The 13459-nt window shown below is 41.3% G+C and overlaps 1 protein-coding gene across 1 annotated transcript in view; it reads left to right on the forward strand.

The window, feature by feature from the left end:
* The first annotated feature begins 3490 nt into the window (after positions 1-3490).
* LOC126262703 (doublesex- and mab-3-related transcription factor 2) overlaps positions 3491-13459 on the forward strand; it is a 113263-nt gene continuing 103294 nt past the window's right edge. Inside the window, exon 1 of the mRNA XM_049959482.1 lies at positions 3491-3617. The gene's annotated coding sequence lies outside the window, so the exon portion shown is untranslated. The remainder of the gene's footprint in view (positions 3618-13459) is intronic.

Consider the following 13459-nt stretch of genomic DNA (forward strand, 5'->3'; position numbering starts at 1 on the left):
TGCATTACCATTTCTAGCTACTGGCAGAAGTTAAGAAGACCTCAGATTCAGTGCTGTTATATCCCCTCAGTAATTGACTAAAATGATTCGTGAATCCTGCAACGCGCTTTATAGTTGACTGCGGAAATACATCACGTTAAAGGAAGATAAATAAAATAAAAGACATTTTTAATGGTGCTGCCGCAATTTGACTAAGATAATTTTTATTCTACTGTTATACGATTCCGATATCGGCCTTGGGCCATTTTCAAGTGCAGAAACTTATTTATATATCGAAGGACATTAGACTGGTATGAAATACAAGTCTTTGACGAAGAAGCATATCCGGTCATATAGGTGAGATCTGTTAGAAGCAGAAATACGAATCGTATAACAATAAAATACAAATTATTACAGCTAACTGACGCGGGAATCATTCAAAAATATGAGTATGACTGTGGTTCCAGCAAAAATAAAAACTATCAAAACGAAAGACGGTCACGTAAACGTTATTAATTTATTTATGTATGTAGCATAAAAACTGACCTGTAAGTTTAAGAAATTCATTTCAAATTCGAAGAAGAAAGACTACACATAGTGATGGCACACATCATCTAATAAGTACCACAACAAATACATAAGAAATGAAGCATTTAGCAACTCTGCTATTCCTTATCTATACAAAAGATTTCGGAGACAATCTGAGCATCCGTCTTAGGTTGTTTGCCGATGATTCTCTCGTTTATCGTATAATAAACTCATCATAAGATCAAAATAAATTGCAAAACGATTTAGAAAAGATATCTGGATCGTGCGAAAATTGGCACTTGCCTCTAAATAATGAAAAGTGTGAGGTCCACGGGAGAGCTAAAAGGAATCCGTTATACTTCGGTTACAAACTTCGGTTACAACATAAATCAGTCATATCTAAAGACCGTAAATTCAACTAAATACCTGCGAATTACAATTACGACCAAGTTAAATTAGGAAGAACACGCAGAAAAGGCAAACCAAAGACTGTGTTTTATTGGCAGAACACTTAGAATATGTAACAGATGTGTTACGAGACGGTCTACACTACACTTGTCCGTCCTCTTTCGGAGGGCCGCTCCTCTGTGTGGGATCCGTACCAGATAGGATTAACGGAGTACGTCGAGAAAGTTCAAAAATAAGCAGCACATTTTGTGCTATCGCCAAATTTGGGAGAGAGTGTCACTGACATGAGAAAGGCGTTTTTCGTTGCGACGGAATCTTCTCACGAAATTTCAATCACCAACTTTCTCCTCTGAATGCGAAAATATTTTGTTGAGGCAGACCTACATATGGAGGAAAGATCACCATAATAAAATAAGGGAAATCAGAGCTCGCACTGGAAGATATAGGCGTCTGTTTGTTTGTTTGTTTGTTTTTCGTGCGCTGTTCGAGATTGGAATAATAGAGAATTATTGTGAAGGTGGTTCGATGAACCCTCTGCCAGGCACTTAAAGTCTGATTTGCAGAGTATGCATGTAAATGTAGATGAACTAAAATATTTTAAAACATAAAGTATCTTGTGCACCGTAGATTTCATTTCCTATAAGTACCGGAAATAAACCCTAAAATATAAATATAAGTCGACGGTCTTTTCTTTTCTCCGTGTGTCACAACTAACTATTATAGATTCGTTATACACGATGATTCACAAAGATACGCAAATATTTTAATATGTTATTCTACAAGTAAAACTAAAGAAAAAAGTTGATATTAACATAGGTACGCAAATATTTAGTTACGGAGTTACGGTTAATAAAGATTTTGCCTGAAATTTAGCAACTTCGCTAATATGAAGTCATCACAAAACAGTACAAGGATAAAATAAAGTACGATTTCCATTTATTTTGTTGTTATTGATCTGGTGAATCTAATAAAACATGTCCATGACTGTATCTGCAGTAGTTTTCCAGAGCATCCAGAGAAGCGAAGGAGTAATTTCGCAAAATTTTTAATTTATGAACTACTTGGCTCAATTTGTTTTTCAAATTCCAGACAATTGCACAAAGATTTAAACAGAAGTTGTAGAGAATTTAATTTTGGTACATGATTGTAGTAACTTTAACTGAAACTGTATGAATGTGCCAGATAATCTGCTTTTATTAATACCATAGCACACGTGAATTCATGTTAAACCAGAAGAAAGAAAGTTCAGAGTTAAGGAAGTCGTACAGTGTACATACAATTTCACAATACATTCAAAGCAAATGTTCAAAAATGTCTCCACCGAGTTCAATGCATTTAGACGCACGTGTATGAACAGATTTGGTTGCCTGTTGTATTCAAAAATGTCTCCACCGAGTGCAATGCATTTAGATGCACGTGTATGAACAGATTTGGTTGCCTGTTTTAGTTTCACAGGGCTATTCTTAATTTCGTCTACTGCATTCATAATGCGAGCAAGTAATGCCTGACGTGTATTGACTTTGTCCTCATAAAATATGTCTTTCATCCATCCCCATGTACAAAAATCCATTGCTGTTAAATCGGGCGATCTGGGTGGCACCATCCCTATTTCATAAATTATCTACAAACTACAGCAGTTACTATGTGGTTTCACTCAAATACACTGTTGTCATTATGTTCTTTCACTGAAAAATACAGAAAACCAATTCGTTTCAAGGTTATGAAACGACTAAAACAATCCACTAACGGTTGCCAACAATGACATAAAGGTTTCTGCATTCTGAATGGAAAGTAAACAAATTTACTTGTATAATAATCTTTGCTTCTCTGGATGTTCTGGATAACTACTGCAAACACACGTCTGGGACACGTTTTATTAGATTCACCAGACCCATAACATCAAAATAAATAGAAATTGTGCTTTACTTTATCCTCGTACAGTTTTGCGATGGCTTCATATTAGGAAAGCTGCTAAATGTCAGGTAAAATCTTTTCTTAGTTAACAGAATTCTTCCGTCGATTCTTGGTAGAACTTTTATTAATCGTAACTCCGTAACTAAACATTCGCGGAACTGTGTTTGTCTGAACTTTTTTCTTTAGTTTTACTTGTAGAATAACATAGTAAAATATTTCCATATCTTCGTGAATCACTCTGTATATACCGTTCTCAACAATAAAGAAACAATATCCTGCGTGCAGCTACAGAAGACGAAGTTCTGTCGGGCGATTGGCACACCAGCGCTACAAACGGCACAATTTGTTGATTGGAAGTTGGGTGGGAGGAGGTTGGCTGTCTGGTGGTCCTACCCGCCTGACATCCCAAAGTTCGTCGGTCGGTCAGTCAAAACGCTTGCACACGTACATTTTGTCAGTCGGTCGGTTGGAGCGTGTGTCGGGCCTTTAATTACTGTTTCCACGTGCACGCTGCTTTGATTTGGGGAGTGCGCGGGAGGATGCTGCGGTGGCGACGTGCTGCTGGGCTCCGCCCCTGGCAAGGCGGCGGCCAATGGGCGTCGGGTCCTGCTACTGCGGCCGCGGCGGCGGCGGCGGCGGTGTCAGTGAGTCTCGAGGAGGCGGACCGCGAGTAGACGTCAAAGCAGCCTGCCTGCAGGGGGCGCGCGAGACGTCAGAGCTGCGGCAGACGGAGCGCGCGCCAGCCGGTACCCTGCGCCAGAGGATACGACGGCGTGACGCACTCGCAGGTGAAACTCGTTTTCCGTCTTGCTATATACGTGGTCCTGCAGTAGCATTCTCGCTTCCCGCGCATGGGGTCCCTGGTGCGATTCCCGGTTGGGTCAGGGATTTTCCCAGCCTCTGACGACTGGGTGCTGTGTGTCCATCATTTCAGCTTCTTTCATTGGCAAGTCGCCGAAGTGGCGTCAACTAATAAGGACTTGCAATACGGCGGCCGAACTTCCCCGCATGGGGCCTCCCGGCCAACAATGCCATACGATCATTTCATATACTTATAAGAGAATGGTCACATGTCGAAACCTGTATCGCTTCTTTTACCACGTTGAAAAAAGTCCGCACGCAATATTTTAGCTGATGACAAGAGCTGGATGTCTGTAAAAAAACTTATTGTAGTAAGACATTTGTCGCAAGGTTTCCGCGCTAGTAACTACCTATACTACAACACTGATCTCTCGTTAAGTTATGCCAACACCATCTAAGCACAAGGTGGCGTTAGCTACGCGTTGCTCTCTTGGCACAGCAATAAGAGTTGCTTCGTCCATTGAAAGCGACCTTAAGAAAAACATTCGTTGAAGCGGCCGGCCAGAGTGGCCGAGCGGTTCTAGGCGCTACAGTCTGGAGCCGCGCGACCGCTATGCTCAGAGCCATTCGTTGACCAGTACAACTAATACATTATCTACAACACTTTCCAAATTGCTATTGAGTACACAAAATTAAATATTCGGTATAGAATTCGTCAAAATTGATTTTATTTCTTGTAATTACCGCAATAATGCTAATTATTGATGCAATGTTCCAAACATATATTTTTGTCCACCAAGAACATAAAAGTTGAGACATATGACAGACCTGGGAGTTACAGTCGCTATTACGCGTCCTTAGACAAAACTTTGTTCGGATTGAATGAGGCCTAATACCACCATATTTCGAGGACTGCCACACATTTTTAATCATATTTTGAAATAATGAAGAGGAGTGTTGATAATGTACTACTGATTCAACTTGTGAATATTGTCACTGTGGTAGCGTGGAAACTGTAGCGGTCTGCACACAATTTTCTATTAGATTTCTGTAAAATGCCTTCCACTGACGGGAAAATTCTCTGGCCGAGCCGGCCGGGGTGGCCGAGCGGTTCTAGGCGCTACAGTCTGGAACCGCGCGGCCGCTCCGTTCGCAGGTTCGAATCCTGCCTCGGGCATGGATGCGTGTGATGTGCTTAGTTTAGTTGGGTTTAAGTAGTTCTAAGTTCTAGGGGACTGATGGCCTCAGAAGTTAAGTCCCATAGTGCTCAGAGCCATTTGAACCATTTTTTTTTCTCTGGCCGGCGATTGAATTACGTTCATAGTGTCGGATGGTATCTGAAGTATCTCTGCTTCTTCGTCAGGATGAGCTTCAAATACAGCTTTTAATGACTCAGAACTTTTATGACCTGACCACGAATCTAGAAGAAGAGATTTGCTCCCGCAGAACGGAAGAAAAGCATGACTTCGATGCGTTTACCAAAAAACTGACTGCGTAGAACATTGTTCTTTTGACACGTGGTCCTAGAAGTCCCGTTGATTGTTGAAGGCAAACATATCGTTTAGGCAGCAATAAGCCATCCAGGCTAATTGCGTGCATTATAGTGTGTGAATGTAGTCGTGGACTGCGCAGACGCATCTGTACGTTTTTCCTCTTGAAATGACAGTGTTCTCTCAGCAAGCGTTTCTTTTTGAAAACAGGACTCAGCAGCATTGTAAAAATATAGGATTCGTCGAGACTAGTGATCTTATGCTTCTCTTTCGTAATAAAAGCTTCTATCATTTCAGTCTGCATCACTTCATTTTTCGAACTTGTTTCTCGATACAAATTTTATTGTTTTTCTTGCTACAATTTTATGTGATCTTTTGAAGCGACTTAATCAACTTTGAGAGGTTGTAAATTCTTTAGAGCCAAATCACGTAAAGTTGTATCGTTCATACTAAATGGCTTTTGTCTGGCTTCAGTAAATAGCTCAAAAAGTTGCGCATTTAACTTCATCGCAATTGCCAGTCGACTCTTATGTCGTCGAGCGACTTCCATCTGTACAATTCACGTTCAGAACGGACAAAGCGATATTTATTTTGAACACTACTGATACACAGGCATTTCTTACCGCTTTCGTTCAACCAATACATCACCACTTTTTCTTTGTCTGACAGGGTAATTTTAGTTCCTGGTGTTGCTTTCGGAGATTACTGATGATTATACGTGAAACTGTCACTCGAAGAGTCTTCATGCATACAACTTTCTTCAGTTTCTTCGCGTCTGTGGACGCACAGTTTCTAGCGCTATTTACTTCTTTATTTAGTTACTTCAACTACCATTTAGCACATCACATAGTCTTCACACGTGTGTTCTGTTGATGGCTCGATTTGGCGTCTTTTGTAAATCTCCGTAGCAAGCAGCAAAACATTTACATAGTTAGCCTTCAACTGTGATTGGAGATTGAATGTTCAACATAAAGTGGCTTGCAGAGTTGGTTGGTTGGTTGGTTTGGGGAAGGAGACCAGACAGCGTGGTCATCGGTCTCATCGGATTAGGGAAGGATGGGGAAGGAAGTCGGCCGTGCCCTTTCAGAGGAACCATCCCGGCATTTGCCTGGAGTGATTTAGGGAAATCACGGAAAACCTAAATCAGGATGGCCGGACGCGGGATTGAACCGTCGTCCTCCCGAATGCGAGTCCAGTGTCTAACCACTGCGCCACCTCGCTCGGTCTTGCAGAGTATATATGTAGATGTATAGAACTTGTTTCACAATTCCAGCTAGCTTCACGACGATATGTTTCGAAATATGTACCAGGCTTTATAGGAAACTGCATCCCACAGATGAACCAAATCGTTGCAGCTATAATCCTCTTAGTGAACGCTGCAGTAAAACGGTCGCATTCCCGGCCATGCGCTCAATGCTCAGCATACCAACAGTTCGCGACTCGGTGACTTTCGCTGGTGGCTAGCCTTCACCGCAAGCGCCAAGCAAGGAAAACAGCCGTTTTCGTGATTTTATTTAGGTGACTTCCGGTAATGTCAGCAGCTACAATTTCACGTGAGGACCTGCTTCACAATTGACACTGGTGAGAAAATCAATACATGTTTCGGCATGACAAGTCTGACCATATCCTTGTTAGTGTCATCCCACCTCCTACTTGGCATTTACCCCGTGCTGAAGTGTAGCAGGTAGCAGCACAGTGAATGCGCCTTCCTTCTGTGTTCATCGTCTGTATTACTAAAAATCTAACACGATGCACGGTCCCCGTTGCAAGTTGTGTATCTAATGGCTTCCAGGGACAGCGAAAATTTGATTTTCAACGGTTCAAATAATTACTGACCGAATTTAAAAATTTAAAATGCTGCCATAATCTGCCTATTAAGAGGTTTAATTTTATGTTAATGGTTTAACATAGTAAGTCAAGTATTAGGTTAGAAACCGTGTAATCTTGAGGCAGCGTAACTCGTGGAGTGCAAATTACCCAGACTATATTCATCTAGTGTTTAAGAATGACAACATTTAGCGGCTTCCAACAAACTGTATACAGTTTCAAAACATTGCCAAACTTTTTCACGCTGGCAGCGTTCACAAAATGGTGAAAGGAAAAATGTTTATAAGTCACTACATTTTCGCTGTTCATCCACAAAAACTTGAGCATCAGGCACGACGTTTTAATTTATTACTTCTTTACTAGCGACTCTATTCGCAACAAATGTCTGAGACGGGTATCAACATGTACCACTGAATGTACCTGCAAAATTGTATCATTGTACGACACATAGTACAGGAGATATTACGTGATAAACATTCAGCTGCGTGAAAAACTAGCTTTTGCTTTAAACGGTGCTCAAACTAGCCACACTATACTGATCCAGCGTTTGATAATGAGAGCTTCTAGCGACTTCCAACAAACTTTTAAGGATAATTTAAAATCTTTTCTACACTTTTTCTCGCTTACACGCTCAACGTCAAATATTTAATAGATTAACTCATTTGTAAATTAATGAGACGTTTGGTGCTGTTTTAAACATTGGAGCTTGATTCTTTAAAGAACCGAGCGGGTGTAGGGGGGGGGGGGGGGCTGTAGTTACAAAATAGAATGCAGCCGGGTGGGCATATGACGGCAGCCAGGAACAACGGGAAATAAAATACTGGCCAATAAGGTCATCTACCAAATTATAAATTTTATTGCCGACGACACGTGTTCAACGTCAATTTTCGTGGTTTGCAGGTGTTTTTTGCGTCTAGGATCTGTGATCGGGACGCATTTCCTATCCGTTTGCAGATCCCGACATGGCGACGCTCTTGTTGCAGGAGACAAAATTTCGGAGGTTGTTATGGAATATTTTCTTGGTATTTTGTTGTAAGGGACACGTCGTATCCGATGGCCCTGAGCAGAGTTACTGTATTTCGTTTGATATCTTTATCCCTATTTATCATTGTGTCTCTGTTCCACTGACAATATCTGCCAACAGTGCAAATGTCGACTGTACGCGCTGTGTATCTTGTATTGTTGACAGCAGTAGTGCGAACTGTTACTTTTCGTCCTCAAGCTCGCATTCAGTGCTGCTCGATTGTCTCGGGTTGTTTTTCCAGCAGTGTTGGTTGTACGTTACAGTAAAATACAGCTGTATAGGTAGGTTTACTAATGAAGGGTTGGTCGATATGCAGCTTGTGGGGGATTTACTAGAAGCGGTGGATCAGTGGGACGGCGACGTTGCTTTGAGGTGTTTCACACTGCTTCTGCAAATGTGTATAAGCTACGTCTGTTTTGACGCTCTTTTCACAGAAACAAAGCTAACTGGGTAATAAACAATAAATCGGAATTACGTTAATACTCATTAATGAACTACCGGAGACCGAGGGTCTCCTACATAAATATGTTCAGAAAATATTCCTGAACAGCCTCAGAAATTTGGTCGCCTGGTTTTAGGGTTCATCCTGTATATTTGAACACAAAAATTGAGGATAGCTTTAGAAGAGACAGCAACCAGTAGCAGTTATCTCTTTTTGTGCAGTAACTAGCACTCAGACATTAGTATGTACTGGTGACATTCTTAGCTGATTACAGCAAAAACGACAAGATCTTCACGAAAGCTATAGTGTTCTCGTAGAAATGAGAATAGGGATATTTTATGCCATAAATTTCCGTTACTTCTGGCATATAATTAACAGGAGACCCATTAACACATTATGTGGGAAACAGCGTCCGAAAATCAAGTATGGATTTTAAAGCTGAACCAAGCGAAAATGAGAGTAAGGAGAGAAATGAGAGAAGCGTTAAATGATTTCGAAAGGAAGACGTTGTCAGCCGACCTGAGTAAAAACGCTAAGAGATTTTGGTTGTATGTAAAATCAGTAAGTGGGTCAAAATCTACTCATTCTCTCAGCGATCACATCGGCACCGTAACGAAAGATAAGTGATAAGGCCGAAATACTGAATTCGGCCTTCCGAAGTTGTTTCACCGCGGAAGATCGTGACTGTCCCTCCTTTCAATCGTCGTGCGAACGTCGAAATAGCAGATATTGAGATAACCGATCGCGGAATTGAAAAGAACTACAATCGCTTAGTAGTGGAAAGGTTTCAGGACCAGATGAAATACCTATAAAATTCCATAAAGATTACGCGAGAGAACTTTCTCCTCTTCTAGCAGTAATTTATCGTAGATCGCTTGATAAACGCAAGATGCCAAACGGCTGGAAAAAAGCGCAGGTCCTTTCCGTTTTTAAGAAAGGCCGAAAGACAGATCCACACAATTATAGACCGATATTGTTGACGTCAATCTGTTGTAGAATTATGGAACATGTTTTACGCACAAGAATTATGACGTGTTTGGAAAATGAACAGCTCCTCTATAAAAATCAACATGGATTCCGCAAACAGAGCTCCTGCGAAACTCAGCTCGCTCTGTTCCTCCATGAGATTCACAGCGCAGTGGACAACGGCGCTCAGGCTGATGCCGTGTTCCTTGATTTCAGTAAGGCATTTAAAACCGTCCCACATTGCCATTTAATTAAAAAATACGCGCTTACGGAGTATCGGAGCAGACCTGCGATTGGATTCAAGACTTCCTTGCAGATAGAACCCGACACGTCGCTCTTAGCAGAACTAAATCGACAAATGTGAAGGTAATATCCGGAGTACCGCAGGGTCCGTTGCTGTTCACTATGATATAGTAGAAAGCGTCGGATGTTCTTAAAGGCTATTCGCAGATGATGCAGTTGTTTATATCAAAGTAGCAACGCCAGAAGATAGTAAGAATTTGCAGAACGACCTGCCGAGAATTGATGAATGGTGCAGACTCTGGCAGTTGACCCTAAGCGTAAATAAATGTAACATATTGCGCATACATAGGAAAAGAAATCCACTACTGTACAGCTACACTATTGATGAAAAGCAGCTGGAGACAGCGCCTGCCGTAAAATACGAGGGCTATCCACAAAGTACATTACGTTTTGGAATTAAAAATAAATAAAGTATTGGAATTTTTTTTTATTATTTACAGATGAAAGCCACACTTAAGTAGTACTTTTCCACATAGTTGCCATTTAAATTAAGGCACTTATCGTAGCGACGGACGAGCTTGGAAATTCCTTCGTCGTAAAATTCGGCCGCCTGCGCCTTCAACCACGTGGTTACCTCTGCTTGAAGCTGTGCGTCGTCATCAAAACGCTGCATAGCCAACCGCTACTTCATTGCTGGGAGTAAGTGGAAGTCGCTCGGTGCCAGGTCGGGACTGTACGGCGGATGAGGAAACAACTCCCACTTAAAAGATTCGAGAACTTCACGAGTGGCATTTGCCGTGAGGGCCCGGGCGTTGTCGTGATTCAGCAAGATCTTTGAGCCCAACTTTCCCCTGCGCTTGTTTTGTATTGCTCTTCTGAGGTTGTGCAGAGTTTGGAAATACCTTTGAGAGTTTATTGTGGTGCCTTTTTCCAGGAAATCCACAAAAATCACACCTTTTCTGTCCCAAAAGAGGTAACCATGTGGTTGAAGGCGCAGGCGGCCGAATTGTACGACGAAGGAATTTCCAAGCTCGTCCATCGCTACGATAAGTGCCTTAATTTAAATGGCAACTATGTAGAAAAGTAGTATTTAAGTGTGGCTTTCATCTGTATATAATTAAAAAATTTTCTAATACTTTATTTATTTTTAATTCCAAAACGTAATGTACTTTGTGGATAGCCCTCGTATCTTGGCGTAACTATCCAGAGAGACCGTAAGTGCAATGACCATATAAAAAGATAGCGGGAAAAGCAGACACAAGACTCAGATTCATCGGAAGAATCTTAAGGAAATGTAACTCATCCACGAAAGAAGTAGCTCATAAGGCGCTTGTTCGCCCGATTCTTGTGTGGTGTTCATCTATCTGGGATCCCTATCAGGTAGGACTGATAGAGGAGATAGAGAAGATCCAACGAAGAGCGGCGCGTTTCGTCACGGGATCGTTTAGCTGGCGAGAGAGCATTACGGAGCTAAACAAACTCCACTGACAGACGTTACAAGAGAGATGTTGTGCATCAAGGAGAGATTTACTATGGAAATTTTGGGACAGCACTTTTCAGGAGGAGGCAGACAACATATTACATACATCTCGCATATTGACCACGAGGGGAAAATTCGAGAAATTAGAGCCAATACGGAGGCTTACTGACAATCATTCTTCCCACGCACTATTCGCGAGTGGAACGTGGTTGGAGGGATCAGATAGTGGTACCGAAAGTACGCTCCTCCATATACCATTAGGTGGCTTGCGGAGTGTGATGTAGATGTAAAGTCACCAGAGATTTCCCACGTCCTCATTCTATATCATTACAACTTTTGTAGCTATCAGCAAATTTTTCAAGAAGTCAACTATAAATCTGACGATTTGACGAAGAGTCTATTAAAGCCTAAAAGCAAGCTGATGGACAAGGAAGAATTCTTAGTTGGTTGCTTCTTTTAGGATTGTCCTCAGTTTATATGATGGTCACAGCATTCAGTGGAACCCGGAGAAGATTTCGTCAGCAGTATATGCTGGTAGTCTACGGATCGGAGCGTGGAATGTCAGATCCCTTAATCGGGCAGGTAGGTTAGAAAATTTAAAAAGGGAAATGGATAGATTAAAGTTAGATATAGCGGGAATTAGTGAAGTTCGGTGGCAGGAGGAACAAGATTTTTCGTCAGGTGATTACAGGGTTATAAATACAAAATCAAATAGGGGTAATGCAGGAGTAGGTTTAATAATGAATAAAAAAATAGGAGTGCGGGTTAGCCACTACAAACAGCATAGTGAACGCATTATTGTGGCCAAGATAGACACAAAGCCCACGCCTACTACAGTAGTACAAGTTTATATGCCAACTAGCTCTGCAGATGATGAAGAAATTGATGAAATGTATGACGAGATAAAAGAAATTATTCAGGTAGTGAAGGGAGACAAAAATTTAATAGTCATGCGTGACTGGAATTCGTCAGTAGGAAAAGGGAGAGAAGGAAACATAGTAGGTGAATATGGATTGGGGGGAAGAAATGAAAGAGGAAGCCGCCTTGTAGAATTTTGCACGGACCATAACTTAATCATAGCTAACACTTGGTTCAAGAATCATAAAAGAAGGTTGTATACCTGGAAGAATCCTGGAGATACTAAAAGGTATCACATAGATTATATAATGGTAAGACAGAGATTTAGGAACCAGGTTTTAAATTGTAAGACATTTCCAGGGGCAGATGTGGATTCTGACCACAATCTATTGGTTATGAACTGCAGATTGAAACTGAAGAAACTGCAAAAAGGTGGGAATTTAAGGAGATGGGACCTGGATAAACTGACTAAACCAGAGGTTGTAGAGAGTTTCAGGGAGAGCATGAGGGAACAATTGATAGGAATGGGGGAAAGAAATACAGTAGAAGAAGAATGGGTAGCTCTGAGGGATGAAGTAGTGAAGGCAGCAGAGGGTCAAGTAGGTAAAAAGACGAGGGCTAATAGAAACCCTTGGGTAACAGAAGAAATATTGAATTTAATTGATGAAAGGAGAAAATATAATAATGCATTAAATGAAGCAGGCAAAAAGGAATACAAACGTCTCAAAAATGAGATCGACAGGAAGTGCAAAATGGCTAAGCAGGGATGGCTAGAGGACAAATGTAGGGATGTAGAGGCTTGTCTCATTAGGGGTAAGATTGATACTCTCTACAGGAAAATTAAAGAGACCTTTGGAGAGAAGAGAACCACTTGTATGAATATCAAGAGCTCAGATGGCAACCCAGTTCTAAGAAAGAAGGGAAGGCAGAAAGGTGGAAGGAGTATATAGAGGGTTTATACAAGGGCGATGTACTTGAAGAGGATGTAGATGAAGATGAAATGGGAGATAAGATACTGCGTGAAGAGTTTGACAGAGCACTGAAAGACCTGAGTCGAAACAATGCCCCGGGAGTAGACAACATTCCATTAGAACTACTGATGGCCTTGGGAGAGCCAGTCATGACAAAACTCTACCATCTGGTGAGCAAGATGTATGAGACAGGCGGAATACCCACAGACTTCAAGAAGAATATAATAATTCCAATCCCAAAGAAAGCAGGTGTTAACAGATGTGAAAATTACCGAACTATCAGTTTAATAAGTCACAGCTGCAAAATACTAACGCGAATTCTTTACAGACGAATGGAAAAACTGGTAGAAGCGGACCTCGGGGAAGATCAGTTTGGATTCCGTAGAAATGTTGGAACACGTGAGCCAATACTAACCTTACGACTTATCTTAGAAGAAAGATTAAGAAAAGGCAAACCTACGTTTCTAGCATTTGTAGACTTAGAGAAAGCTTTTGACAGCGTTAACTGGAATACCCTCTTTCAAATTC

Source organism: Schistocerca nitens, chromosome 6 (genome assembly GCF_023898315.1).
Source record: "Schistocerca nitens isolate TAMUIC-IGC-003100 chromosome 6, iqSchNite1.1, whole genome shotgun sequence".
Taxonomy (NCBI): domain Eukaryota; kingdom Metazoa; phylum Arthropoda; class Insecta; order Orthoptera; family Acrididae; genus Schistocerca; species Schistocerca nitens.